Raw genomic sequence first — 14,014 nt, 5'->3', positions numbered from 1 at the left:
AGCACCTGGAAAGTTCTTTCTACAGCTTTTCCATTAAAGGAAAATTGTCATGAGAGAAATATAGAAGCTGTCATTGTCCACCTTGCGTTCAAAAAATTCTAGTGTACTGCTACTATTTTGTTTGGTCAAGCTCTACTGCCTAATTATAGGGGATGTCAGGGAGCTGGCTGTGCTGTCTAGCAAGGGTGTCTGTATCAAATGACTAGTTGAACAGAATTACATAATGTAACACTTGGTAGGTTCATATGTATTTCATGTGTTTACATCTGCTTATCTGGAGTTCACCTTTGATTTGTAGTACCATTGCTCCCCGAAATAGAGCCTAAAATGCCAGAGAATTGATGTCAAAACAAAAGTGGTTAAAGACTGCAAAAGAACAAAGTCTATCAAGTTTAATCAATTCAAATTTTTTAATAAAGATAGCAAAAAAAAAATAATCACAATAGCAAATTCCTGTCCTAGGGGGACTCACCATTCTTTATCTACAAAGGAGCTATGTTATCACCTCAGATCAGGAATACAGGATACCCTCCTCTCTCTTTTCCATAAACATAGAGGGAGGTGTTCTATAGTCTACAGATATAGCAGGGAACAATGTAATTGATAAGAGGGCAGCAAGAACAGAGAGCATGGGAAGTTATCAGTTCACTGGACTTCTGGCAGGATCAACAGATATTTTGTTGCACTTATCAAATAGATATAGCAAAACACTTTCATTGAAATATTTGAATCCGTTTCCCACCCACTCACTACAGGCCTTTAACTGGATCTTGGGGATGGGGGTCAGAATGGACTTCTCAATAACGTGATCACAATGATTGACTCTCACAGTATTGACATGATCGGGAGCCCATCCCGCTGGCTTCTGATCATAACTAGAGACCAGGAGCTGTCTGTGACAACTCAGTCACTGTGCTGGGAGTGTGCAGTGAGCGTGTTCTCAGCACAGAAATCTTGGCCGCCATGTACACATTTGTGCACCGTTTGGGCGTTTGAGGCCCACCCTTCTTCATAACACGTGTTCACAAATACGTGTTGGGTGGTAGAAAAGGTTAATAGACCAAAAGGGAGCAAATAAGAGACAATCTTTGTTAGGGTTCGTTTTTAAAGGTGTGTTAGTTTTCAGTGATTTTGAATGTGTGATTAGAAATGATGGAAGGAAGAAAGCATGTTTAGTATCCTGCACTTAGCCATAGATCATGCCGCAGGAAATTGGCTGTTATCTGTTCATTGTGTTAGAATGTAAACTCTAAAATGCTTGCTGCATCCTAGTTTCCGTGCCCCCATCAATTCCAACTGCCAGAAAGAGGCTATTCCCACTGCATTACATGTCAGTGCTTAGACACCTGAAAGACATGTAGAGGTCTTCTGGTGAAAACACATGAGGTTTCTTTGTACCATTAAGTACTGTAATGTTGAAATGTGAGCAATCCTTGCTATTTCCACTAGTGCTTAATGTCTTTTTCAAGCAGCTTAATATGTTTGAAGATGTATTCATGTGTGCAATTGTGAATTAAAAGCTTAAAACGCTGTTATAAAATAAAATGCAGGTAAGCTGAAACAGATTTGTAAACTACCAGACGGTTGTGTTTTGCTGGATTCAAAAGATAACACAATCTTGCCTATAATTGTGTGAATAGTTGTACAGAGAATGTACACTAATGTGAGTTAATTTTTCCCAAGCCTTTAAAGCTTGTCCCTTGTATTCAAAGCAGATTATGTACTATATGGCATTAACTATAGCAGTTCAGTGCCTGTCTGGTGTCATTCACAAGTTCCAAGGCTTGAGAATTTACACTTGTGTCAAAACTGGACAACAATAAATCTTAATGGCCTTTCCCACCCAGATGGTGAGAGTCTGAAAATATACAAAGCATAAAATTCAGGGTGTTTTCCCGCACCTGGGGAGCCACAGGTGCTGCATAAAGCTTGTCATACAAGTGAATGGCTCCTGTAAACACCTATTCTGTGCATCAGCATTTACCTGTGTATGCACATACAACATATTTCCTGAACATGGAAATTTTGGGTTCAGGAAATACATTGCACATGCATGCACAGGTAAACGCCTATGCGCAGAAGAAACAGCATTTTTCAAGAGTACAGCCGTATTCTGCAACCCCAGTGTCATATGCAAGGACCCAAAAGTGGAACTTCCGCTCATTTGTATCCTCTCCCCGTCCGGTGCCACATTTGGCACCTTTCAGGGGGGGGGGGGGTTGACAGGATACCTGTCTTTGACAGATATCCTGTTCCCACTTCCGTGAGTCTGGGCCGCGGCCCGTGCCATCACCCCAGGGCTCCCTCCTCCTCTCCCTGTCGCTGGGCCAGTAGGAGAGGGGAGCGGGGCCTCACGCATGCGCAGTAGGGTTCCCAGCGTGAAGCCGTATGGCTATACTGCCAGGTACCCTTACCCGCAATGGCGGCGGCAGCACCCGACAGCTGATGGAAACATCAGCTGTGTTGCCGACATTGCTGTACTCCAGGACAGGTAAGTGTCCTATTGTTAAAAGCCAGCAGCTGCAGTATGTGGTAGCTGCTGGCTTTTAATTTTTTTTTTTTTAGTTGGGCGGAACACCGCTTTAACTCGCCTTCCTATCAAAAACACAACAAAGTCCTTTAACTTTCTTAACTTAATTTGTAAAATAACAGTAGAGAATTTGTAGATGTTGTAGGGTGTTGAGAGAGAGCTTCTCTATGTGGAATGCTTATCCAGGAAGGAGGTAAAAAACATAATGCTATTGCAAGGCTTGTCAGGATGTACTTACAGAGCATTTCACGAGTAAAAGAAGAAACAGGGATGTGGGCTAACCAGGAAAGGGAACAGGGAGAATCTAACTAATGAATGTAGACAGGGAGAGTGGGCTGACCCATTCTCCCCACAAGAGAATTGAAAGGTTACAATGGCAATCAGACTCTATTAGATCAGAAAGTAAATACTGCAAAAAAAGTAGGCTGGGCAAAAACTAGGGATTCTTGTTCCATGATAACCCGCGTACAGCCAATCATTGCTACAGAAGGTTGTACGTGGCACTGCCATTTGCTGGGTGTGGAAAAATGCCCAGCATGATAGGCTGGGAATAATTTCAGCCTCTCACTATCTGGGTGCATGAGGCTTTATAGTAGAAGGCTGCAGAAATCTATAATAATCAATTACAATTTAGCTTGAATTTATGTATGTGTAAATCCACTTTTACTTGATATAAACGTAAACATGTTCATGTAAATTCCACGTTCTATTTAATATTTTAAGATTTCATTCAAAAAATTTTTTTTGATTCTGCCATGATAGTCCTTTTTTAGACACTAGCTGTTGTAGGGTGACAACGCTTCGTCCCTTTCTTCCAGTTGTGCGCCTGTATTTTCACTTTGTCACGTTGGCTCCTTATGGAGACTACAAGTGGTACTTTGAACACACATTATGCAGTTATTGTCCACTGTTGTGACTATTAGGAAATCTGTCCTCAGAAAGTCAAAGCAGCCAGCACTGGAGAGAGTGCCTGTACACAGAAGTGGTTTCAAATAAACTGAAAAAGATCAGCAGCACCAAGATGCAACAAAAGATTATAATTACAAAGATAACAAGGCAGCTGTTTAGGATTCATGTGGCAAATGAAATGTCATTCAGCCCTCGTTCACATTGAACGCAGCTTTGAAATCGTGCGATTTCATCTGAACTCGCACGATTTCAAAGCCGCATTTCAGTCTGACTTCAGGGGTGACTTGAAAGACATCTGTGCGGGTTCATGCATAGATGTCTATTGAAGCCGCCTCCGAAGTCGCCAAAAGTAGTGTAGAAACTACTTTTGGAAATCGGTGCGGCGCCGCAAAGTTGGCATTGCGAAGTTGGCGTCACACCGATTGGGACGGTGCCATTGCTGGCAATAGGCTGCAATCCAACATACAATTTGACCTGTCAAATTGCATGTCAAATCGCGCTGATGTGAACGGGGGGCTTGGTTTACGTTTAATTAACATATACAGTAACTAAAGGCAAAACATTTTTTTGTTTTTTTGATTTGGATAGAGTTGATAAAGCATAGAACACCTGTCAGGTTTGTATTTCTGTCTGCACTCCATAATAGAGTATCACCCTCTATAAGCTATTCATAGAGAGATATACATTGGGCTGAAACAAGAGACAAACAGGGAAATAAAAAGACAGACTGATTTGGTTCAAAAAAACGGTTGTCCCTCTAAATTGCAGACAATTAAGAGTTATGTAATATCAAGGTGAATGTAAAAAAAAAAGAGAGAAAAAAAATCACATCCTGCTTTATGGCAAACCATAGCAGTACAGCTGGGACAGCCATTAACAATTTACAGTATTCTAATTTGGAAATAAATTACACACGGAATTTGCACAAGTGTGTCTCATAGCTCCCTTATTCCTACTCCAACCAGCCTTACCTTACTATGACAAGATCAATTAGATTTCAGCATAAAGAGGATCTTCACCATCTGCTGCTGTCACACTCCCTGGCAGCCCCTATCGCTGTCACTTGAGACACTTGCAGAAACTAGCCTTTTTCAAGTACACATTACGGTATGCGTATGTCTGACTTTCAACTGGATGTACAATAATTAAACTCCTGTTTGTGAAAAGGATAGAGAGAATAAAGGAGACCAACCAATTACTAAATTAGAAAACATAAACTATATTAAAAAGTGATAAATACTACCATCCAAAAATATGAATGAGCATATACAGTACCTACATTGAAATTTGCATGTTTTTTTGTTGTGCAGACCCTTGTTTAGTTGCTAACTGGTTTACTTTTCTGCCTCCTTTAGCCTAAAACAGAAACTAAAGTTCCCAAATAAACCATTTATTTAACACCGGTATAAAGGCTGCCATACACGGCTTGAATTTCTGCCTCTGTTGGCACCACCTAGCTCAACAAAAGTGGACTGTTCAATTGACTTTAGTTAAAGGCAAACAGTGACTGCATCCAGTCAGATACAACTACTATTGAAGTATTTTGACAGCCGCTGGTGCTGGCTCTCAGAATAAAATAAGTGGCAGGGGTGAAAATCCCCACTAAACAGCCTGCAGACTAAACAAAATAAATCTAGAAGTGTTTGGCCAGCATTAGTTTGACAGTATTGTGCAGTGCAAGCTTACATTGTTGGCCTTCCCTCTACTAGTGTGATTCCTGTTTATAACAAACTTATAACAAAGCACATTTGGGTACTTGTACTAACAGTTCTTTAAATAAATCAATATCTGAATTTAATTTATTTATTTTATATCTACCTGGAGTTTAACTTATAGGCCGGGTTCACATATGAGCACGCAGCGGCTCACAGCAGGAGTCTGGTGCGTTCCCGTTCACCATTTCAAGTCCGATTTCAGCCTGAATCTTTGGCTGAATTCGGACCTGGAATGGACCAAAAGACACACGGGGCTCCTGTCCAAATCGCACCAGAGCCGCTGCGGAGATATGTGAGCCGGTCACAATCTCCTGCTGTGTGAATTGGATGCGGTGAAACCGCAAGTACCCTGCACCGCAGATCAGCCTCTGCTGTGTGTTATCACAGCGAAAGCGAGCCACTGGCGGCATACATGCCCGTCCCCTACCTGGAAGTGTCAGATCACGTATATATATATATATATATATGTGATTCGGCACACAGGTGTTGCCCTGTAACAGTAAAACTGCTATAGGGTGGACCTAAAGTGGTTAAAATCTGCCTAACCTTTTTTATGCATTGGGGTCGCTAGACAGCATGACCCTTTAAATTATGTTATAACTATTATGAGAGAGACTTACATAGGCAAACTGTCAATGTGATGCACAGTAGGGGCAAATAATTCTTGTAGCATATAGGCTGATTCAGAATGGTAAGTCTGTGGCATCTGAACACAGCACTGTGTGAATACATCTTATTATAAGTTCAGGAGTATTACAGATTGCAGATATTCTTGCATAATAATCTGTAGTGTTTGCACAATTAAGATGTTTTTTTTGCACAGACATTGAGGACACAGTATGGTTTAAAGATATATAATGGCCTTTATTATATATTTTTAAGGATGTAGTATCAATTTAACATATCACATGTTTATTATAGGTTTACTTGATTTTACCACAGTGTATCATGAAAGGTTTTAAGGTATAGCGCTGCGCCTTTTCTTACATACCCTGACCAATGTGCAGCTGGGATACATGAAGGTAGGATGTGTGACCTTCTAGACATTTCTCACCACGAGCCTGCACATAACCACAGACCCAAAGGCCCAGCTACACATTAGGTATGGGCAGCAGAAAGAAGAATGGAACCAAAGTGCAGTTATCAAGGTCTCTAGGTGCCACAGGCCACTGGCATGTGTTCTGCACCTGGTATTTGTGTTTACACAGACGGTTTGTCCATGTAAGATCCAAATGCTCCTCAGATATTACATTTTGAGGCATTTGACTGGCTTATTTTAATTACAGATTGGTTTATTGGAGAAAAAATGTATTTTACATATATATATCTATATAGATATAGATATATATCTATATAGATCTATATATATACACACACACACACACACAGTGCTCGGCATAAATGAGTACACCCCTTTAGGAAAGTAAAATTTTACTCAATATCTCAATGAACACAAGAACAATTTCCAAAACATTGACAAAACTGTGTTTTTTAGAACATTTGTTTAGCTCATTACATAAAAGTAAGGGTAACCACTTCAGCCCCGGAAGGATTTACCCCCTTCCTGACCAGAGCACTTTTTACAATTTGGCACTGCGTCGCTTTAACTGCTAATTGTGCGGTCATGCAATGCTGTACCCAAACGAAATTTGCGTCCTTTTGTTCCCACAAATAGAGCTTTCTGTTGATGGTATTTGATCTCCTCTGCGGTTTTTATTTTTTGCGCTATAAACGGAAAAAACGAAAATTTTGAAAAAAAACGATATTTTTTACTTTCTGTTATTAAAAATATCCAATAAACTCAATTTTAGTCATACATTTAGTCCAAAATGTATTCAGCCACATGTCTTTGGTAAAAAAAATGTCAATAAGCGTATATTTATTGGTTTGCGCAAAAGTTATAGCGTCTACAAACTAGGGTACATTTTCTGGAATTTACACAGCTTTTAGTTTATGACTGCCTATCTCATTTCTTGAGGTGCTAAAATGGCAGGGCAGTACAAACCCCGCCAAATGACCCCATTTTGGAAAGTAGACACCCCAAGGAAATTGCTGAGAGGCATGTTGAGCCCATTGAATACTATTTCTTTGTCCCAAGTGATTGAATAATGAAAAAAAAATTTTTTTTTTCAAAAAGTTGTCACTAAATGATATATTGCTCACACAGGCCATGGGCATATGTGGAATTGCACCCCAAAATAGATTTAACTGCTTTTCCTGAGTATGGGGATACCACATGCGTGGGACTTTTTGGGAGCCTAGCCGCGTCCCCGAAAACCAAGCAGCGCCTTCAGGATTTCTAAGGGCGTAAATTTTTGATTTCACTCCTCACTACCTATCACAGTTTTGAAGGCCATAAAATGCTAGGACAGTTCAACCCCCCCCCCCCAAATGACCCCATATTGGAAAGTAGACACCCCAAGCTATTTGCTGAGAAGCATGTTGAGTCCATGGAATGTTTTATATTTTGCCACAAGTTGCGGGAAAATGACAAACTTTTTATTTTTTTTTTGCACAAAGTTGTCACTAAATGATATATTGCCCAAACAAGCAATGGGAATATGTGAAATTACACCCCAAAATACATTCTGTTGCTTCTCCTGAGTACGGGGATACCACATGTGTAGGACTTTTTGGGAGCCTAGCCGCATACGGGGCCCAGAAAACCAATCACCGCCTTCAGGATTTCTAAGGGCGTGAATTTTTTATTTCACTCCTCACTACCTATCACAGTTTCGAAAGCCATAAAATGCCAAGATGGCACAAACCCTCCCAAATGACCCAATTTTGGAAAGTAGACACCCCAAGCTATTTGCTGAGAGGCATGGTGAGTATTTTGCAGCTCTCATTTGTTTTTGAAAAAAAAGAAAGAAAAGAAAAGTGTTTTTTTTTTTTTCTTATTTCAATTTTCAAAACTTTGTGACAAAAAGCGAGGTCTGCAAAATACTCACCATACCTCTCAGCAAATAGCTTGGGGTGTCTAATTTCCAAAATGGGGTCATTTGGGGGGGGGGGGGTGCCATCTGCGCATTCCATGGCCTCCGAAACTGTGATAGGCAGTGAGGAGTGAAATCAAAAATTTACACCCTTAGAAACCCTGAAGGCGGTGCTTGGTTTTTGGGGTCCCGTATGCGGCTAGGCTCCCAAAAAGTCTTGGGGTGTAATTTCACATATTCCCATGGCATGTTTGAGCAATATATCATTTAGTGACAACTTTGTGGAAAAAAAAATGTGTCTTTTTCCCGCAACTTGTGTCACAATATAAAATATTCCATGGACTCGACATGCCTCTCAGCAAATAGTTTGTGGTGCCTATTTTCCAAAATGGGGTCATTTGGGGTGTTTTGAACTGTCCTGGCATTTTATGCACAGCATTTAGAAGCTTATGTCACACATCACCCACTCTTCTAACCACTTGAAGACAAAGCCCTTTCTGACACTATTTGTTTACATGAAAAAAATTATTTTTTTTTGCAAGAAAATTACTTTGAACCCCCAAACATTATATATTTTTTTTTAAAGCAAAGGCCCTATAGATTAAAATGGTGGGTGTTTCATTTTTTTTTCACACAGTATTTGCGCAGCGATTTTTCATACACATTTTTTGGGGAAAAAACACACTTTTTTTAATTTTAATGCACTAAAACACACTATATTGCCTAAATGTTTGATGAAATAAAACGATGATCTTAGGCCGAGTACATGGATACCAAACATGACATGCTTTAAAATTGCGCACAAACGTGCAGTGGCGACAAACTATATACATTTTTAAAAGCCTTTAAAAGCCTTTACAGGTTACCACTTTAGATTTACAGAGGAGGTCTACTGCTAAAATTACTGCCCTCGATCTGACCTTCTCGGGGATACCTCACATGCATGGTGCAATTGCTTGCCTTTGCACGAGAGCAGGGGGGGACAGGGGTGCTTTTTTTTTTTTTTTCTTTATTATTTTTTTTTTGCTTTTTTATCTTATTTTTAAACTGTTCCTTTCATTTTTTTTTTTTTTTTATCATTTTTATTGTTATGTCAGGGAATGTAAATATCCCCTATGATAGCAATAGGTAGTGACAGGTACTCTTTTTTGAAAAAAATGGGGTCTATTAGACCCTAGATCTCTCCTCTGCCCTCAGAGCATCTGACCACACCAAGATCAGTGTCATAAAATGCTTTCCCAATTTCCCAATGGCGCTGTTTACATCCGGCAAAATCTAAGTCATGAAATGCTCGTAGCTTCCGCTTTCTTAGGCCATAGCGATGATTTGAGACATTCTGGTCTCTGATCAGCTCTATGGTCAGCTGGCCGAATCACCAGCTGCATTTTCAGGTTCCCTGTTGGGACAGGAGAGCCAGAGAAAAACATGGAAGAGGGGGGGGACGACATCCCCTCCCACTGCTTGTAAAAGCAGTCTAGAGGCTAATTAGCTGGTAGGATTGCTTTTAAATGAAAGCCGACCGCTGGCTGAAAAGAATGATACCAAAATGATACCTAAACCTGCAGGCTTCATTCTGGTATAACCACTCAAAGTCCAGCAACATACCAGAACGTTGCTGGTCTTTGCTGGGCATATATTGTAATCTTTTTCATGCAACCTGTGGGTTGAATGAAAAAAAGAGATTGATTGGTGGGTATGCCCACCATTAGAATACTTCCCTTCATCCACCCACTTCTAATGATGGGAATACATGCACCATTTACATATGCCGAAGCATGGGGGCATCCGCCCCAAAAGTTAGGAGCATATCGCTCCTCCGCCCCTGCTGCCCCCATGCTTCGGCATATATCACCTCCGACAACGCTGGAGTCAAGGCTTTATGTATCGTGGGAGCAAACGTTGTTGCTGTCAAGATAAATGAATCCGCGCTGCAGCTGAATGGCGTACCTGAAAACAAAAAATGGTTAACAATAAAACACAGTAAACAGTAAAGTATAAAAAATTGCATACCTGAAAAGCAAACATGGTAAAACATAAAAACAATAAAACATTGCAGAATAGAATACAGTAAAAAAGAGCAGAACAATAGAGAGAGAATAGAGAGAGATCAATAAAACGACAACTATTTATTTATTTATTTTTATTTTATTTATTTTTTGTGTTTTTTTTTTTTTTTTTTACACTTTTTTTTGTAACTTTAACTTTTATAACTGTAACCGGTTCCAGGTTCGGGTCTCTCAAAATGCGATGGCATCTTGGGAGACCCTGTGAAAGTGTGCCTAGTCTGTGCAATGCTGTAACATTCACCAATGCAAAGACCAGGATTGTCTGGATGGGAGGGACAATAATAGCGGGTGTCACGCCTATATCCGCGCTTGCTGCAGACACAACATCTTTTTTGGGGGGTAGGGGTACTCGGGAGGACATAAAGAAAATGCCTCTCATGCAGCCGACTGCATTTGGTTGGGGATGTGAATGGGGGAAGTACAGGCGCTGCAGAAGTGGTGGGTTCCCAATTAGGATTGGCGAATACAGCAGGAAGGGCACTATGGGCACGACGGGCCTGTGTTTGTCTTCTTCTTGGTGGTAGTGGGACACTACTTTATGCTTGCCACCTCACCAGCTTGAACTGCACTTATGGGACTCACCACGTCACCAAGTGTTACTGCAGTGCTGGTTTGACTACGACCGGGGTGTACTAGGCCGCTGGTGCGTTATGTGTTTAGTGTTTTGTAAGTGACAGTGATCGATCGATACTGCACTTGGGTGGGCTGGGCTGGGCGGAGGGGCAAAACGCAGGTGCTAGCAGGTATCTGGGCTGATCCCGCTAACACTGCATTTTTGGGAACCCTAAACTGCTGGGGACGCTAGTATAGATCTGATCAGATATTGATCCGTTCAGATACTATACCACTAAGGGAGGTGTACGGTGCGTGCGTGGGTGTTAGCGCTACTGGCACTAACCTGACGCTGCCTGGGGCTGGTGCTTGCCAGTTCACCAAAGCGCTACCAAAAAAACTGTTAGCGATCGCAGGGATCAGGCCTGACTCTGTGAACGCTGCAGTTATGTGTTTAGTATTTTGTAAGTGACAGTGATCGATCGAAACTGCACTTGGGTGGGCTGGGCCGGGCGGAGGGGCAAAACGCAGGTGCTAGCAGGTATCTGGGCTGATTCCGCTAACACTGCGTTTTTGGGAACCCTAAACTGCTGGGGACGCTAGTATAGATCTGATCAGATCAGATATTGATCCGTTCAGATACTATACCACTAAGGGAGGTGTATGCTGCGTGTGTGGGTGTTAGCGCTACTGGCACTAACCTGACGGTGCCTGGGGTGATGCAGACCCTATCTGACCGTAAAACCTAACTTATATCACCGTCGGTCGATCAGGGGGTTAAACCTTTATTAGGTAATCAACGGCGGGTGCCCTGACACTATAAAAAATTAACTAAATAACAAGCGTCACCCGTAACAGTTATACGGTGATCACTGGTGAAAGGCTTAACTAGGAGGCAATCAGGGGGTTAAAACCTTTACTAGGTAGTATATGGGGGTCCCTGACACTATAAAATGCTGATGGCGAACCTAAATACTTATCTCCCTATCTAGCGTCACCAGTGACACTAATACAGCGATCAGAAAAACGATCACTTAGTGACACTGGCGACGGGGGGTGATCAAGGGTTTAAAACTTTATTAGGGGGGGTTAGGGGGGTATCCTATCCTAGACCTACAGGGGGTTAACACTAACTGCCCTACCACTTATAACTGTCACAAACTGACACCAATGCAGTAATCAGAAAAAAAAAAACTGCTATTGGTGTCACTGTGACAGGGGGTACAGGGGGCTGATCAAGGGGTGATGGGGGGTGAAATGTGTGCCTAGTGTGTTTTACTGTTAGTGTAGTGTTGTGCACTTACTCAGATGTCTTCTCTCCTCGGCGCCGGAACGGAAAATACCGACTCGAGGAGAGATGACATCACTTCCTCTGCCACTGTTTACATTACAGCAGCAGAGGAAGATTTTCATTTGTTGGGAGCGATCGCGAGGGGGTGGCCACGAATGAGTGGTCAGCCTGGATCGCTCCCCTAACGAAGCCGACCGCCTCGGGCACCGGGGGGGGGGGGGCGCGATGCGCCCCGCCCGCGGAAAGCAGATCACATACCAGGTACGTGATTTTGCCTGCCCGTGCCATTCTGCCGCAGTATATCTGCGTTAGGCGGTCGGCAAGTGGTTAATGAAATAACTTAGATTACCAAATCTTCAGTTTTACTCAAATTAGTTTATGCAAAAATGGATACACCCCACAACAAAAGCTACTACATCTAGTATTTTTTTTAGGACCTCCATGATTTGTAAGGACAGCACCAAGTCTTTTAGGCATGAAATGAACAAGTTGGGGACATATTGCAACATCTATCTTTTTCCATTCTTCAAGAACGACTTCTTTTAGAGCCTGGATGCTGGATGGAGAGTGATGTTCAACTTGTCTCTTCAGAATTCCCCAAAGGGTGTTCGATTGGGTTCAGATCAGGAGATGTACTTGGCCACTGAATCACTTTTTCCCTGTTCTTCAGAAATGCAACAGTGGCCTTGGATGTGTGTTTTGGATCATTGGGGGTTATTTACGAAAGGCAAATCCACTTTGCACTAAAAGTGCAAACTACAAGTGCAAAGTACACTTGAAATTGCACTGAAAGTGCACTTGGAAGTGCAGTCGCTGTAAATCTGAGGGGTAGATCTGAAACGAGTGGAAGCTCTGCTGATTTTATCATCCAATCATGTGCAAGCTAAAATGCATTTTTTTTAATCTTCCATGTCCCCTCAGATCTACAGCGACTGCACTTTCAGTGCAATTTCAAGTGCACTTGTCATGATGGAAAAGTGCACGATGACCAAAGGCACGGAGTCATGGTAGCACCTTCTCTTTCAATATAGAGCAGTACATCTGTAAATTCATGATACCATCAATGAAATGCAGCTTCCTGGCACCAGCAGCACTCATGCAGCCCCACAAAAGGACACGACCACCACTATGTTTCACTATTGGCACTGTGCATTTTGAAGCCATCAGTTCCCGAAACATTTATCTTGGTCTCAGCACTCCAGAGTACAGAGTCCCAGTTTTCAGCATGGGCTCTCATCAGAAGACGCTCCTGTCGAGGTGTTACCTTCCATGGACGGCCTGGACGTCTCTATGAGATGGTTGCAGTTCCATCTTTGTATCACTTTTGCTACAGTATTCTGACTGATAAGTAAAGCTTTGCTGATCTTCTTGTAGCCTTCACCTTTCTTGTATAAAGAAATGATTTTCTTTCTCAGGCCTTGCGACATTTTTCTTTCATGTGGTGCCATTGCTGACAGCATAAAATGGGAAGGGGTTTTCTTTGTTAAGTAACACCCTTCTATATTCAACTGTCTGATGGACATCTGTTTAATGAATAGTTTGACTCACCTGTAGTTTAATTTATGTTAATTAGGATTTTGTTGTCCAAAATTTATGGATCTTGCTTTGTGCACTGGTGGGCCATCCTCAAACTGTTCCCACAAGGTTGGGAGCATGAAACTGTCCAACATTTGTTGGTATGCTGACTCCTTGCGAGTTATCTTCACTGGAACTAAGGGGCCAAGCCCAACCCCTGAAAAACAACCACCCAATGATTTGGACTAGTGCACAAAGCAAGGTTCATAAAGACATGGATGAGTGAGTTTGGGGTGGAGGAACTGGACTGGCCTGCACAGAGTCCTGACCTCAACCCGATAGAACACCTTTGGGATGAATTGGAGTGGAGACTGTGAGACAGACCTCTCGTCCACATCTGTGCCTGACCCCACAAATTGACTTCTGGAAGAATGGTCAAACATTCCCATGGACACACTCCTAAACCTTGTGGACAGCCTTCCCAGAAGAGTTGAAGCTGT

At 42.0% G+C, this 14,014-nt stretch overlaps 1 protein-coding gene across 13 annotated transcripts in view; it reads left to right on the top strand.

The window, feature by feature from the left end:
• IQSEC1 (IQ motif and Sec7 domain ArfGEF 1) overlaps nucleotides 1–14,014 on the top strand; it is a 1,490,190-nt gene that overhangs the window by 1,342,592 nt on the left and 133,584 nt on the right. The gene's annotated exons all lie outside the window — the stretch shown is intronic.

This window comes from Aquarana catesbeiana, linkage group LG07, assembly GCF_042186555.1.
Source record: "Aquarana catesbeiana isolate 2022-GZ linkage group LG07, ASM4218655v1, whole genome shotgun sequence".
Lineage (NCBI taxonomy): Eukaryota > Metazoa > Chordata > Amphibia > Anura > Ranidae > Aquarana > Aquarana catesbeiana.
Note: the sequence above shows the minus strand (reverse complement) of the source record. Positions and strands in the feature narration are given on the sequence as shown.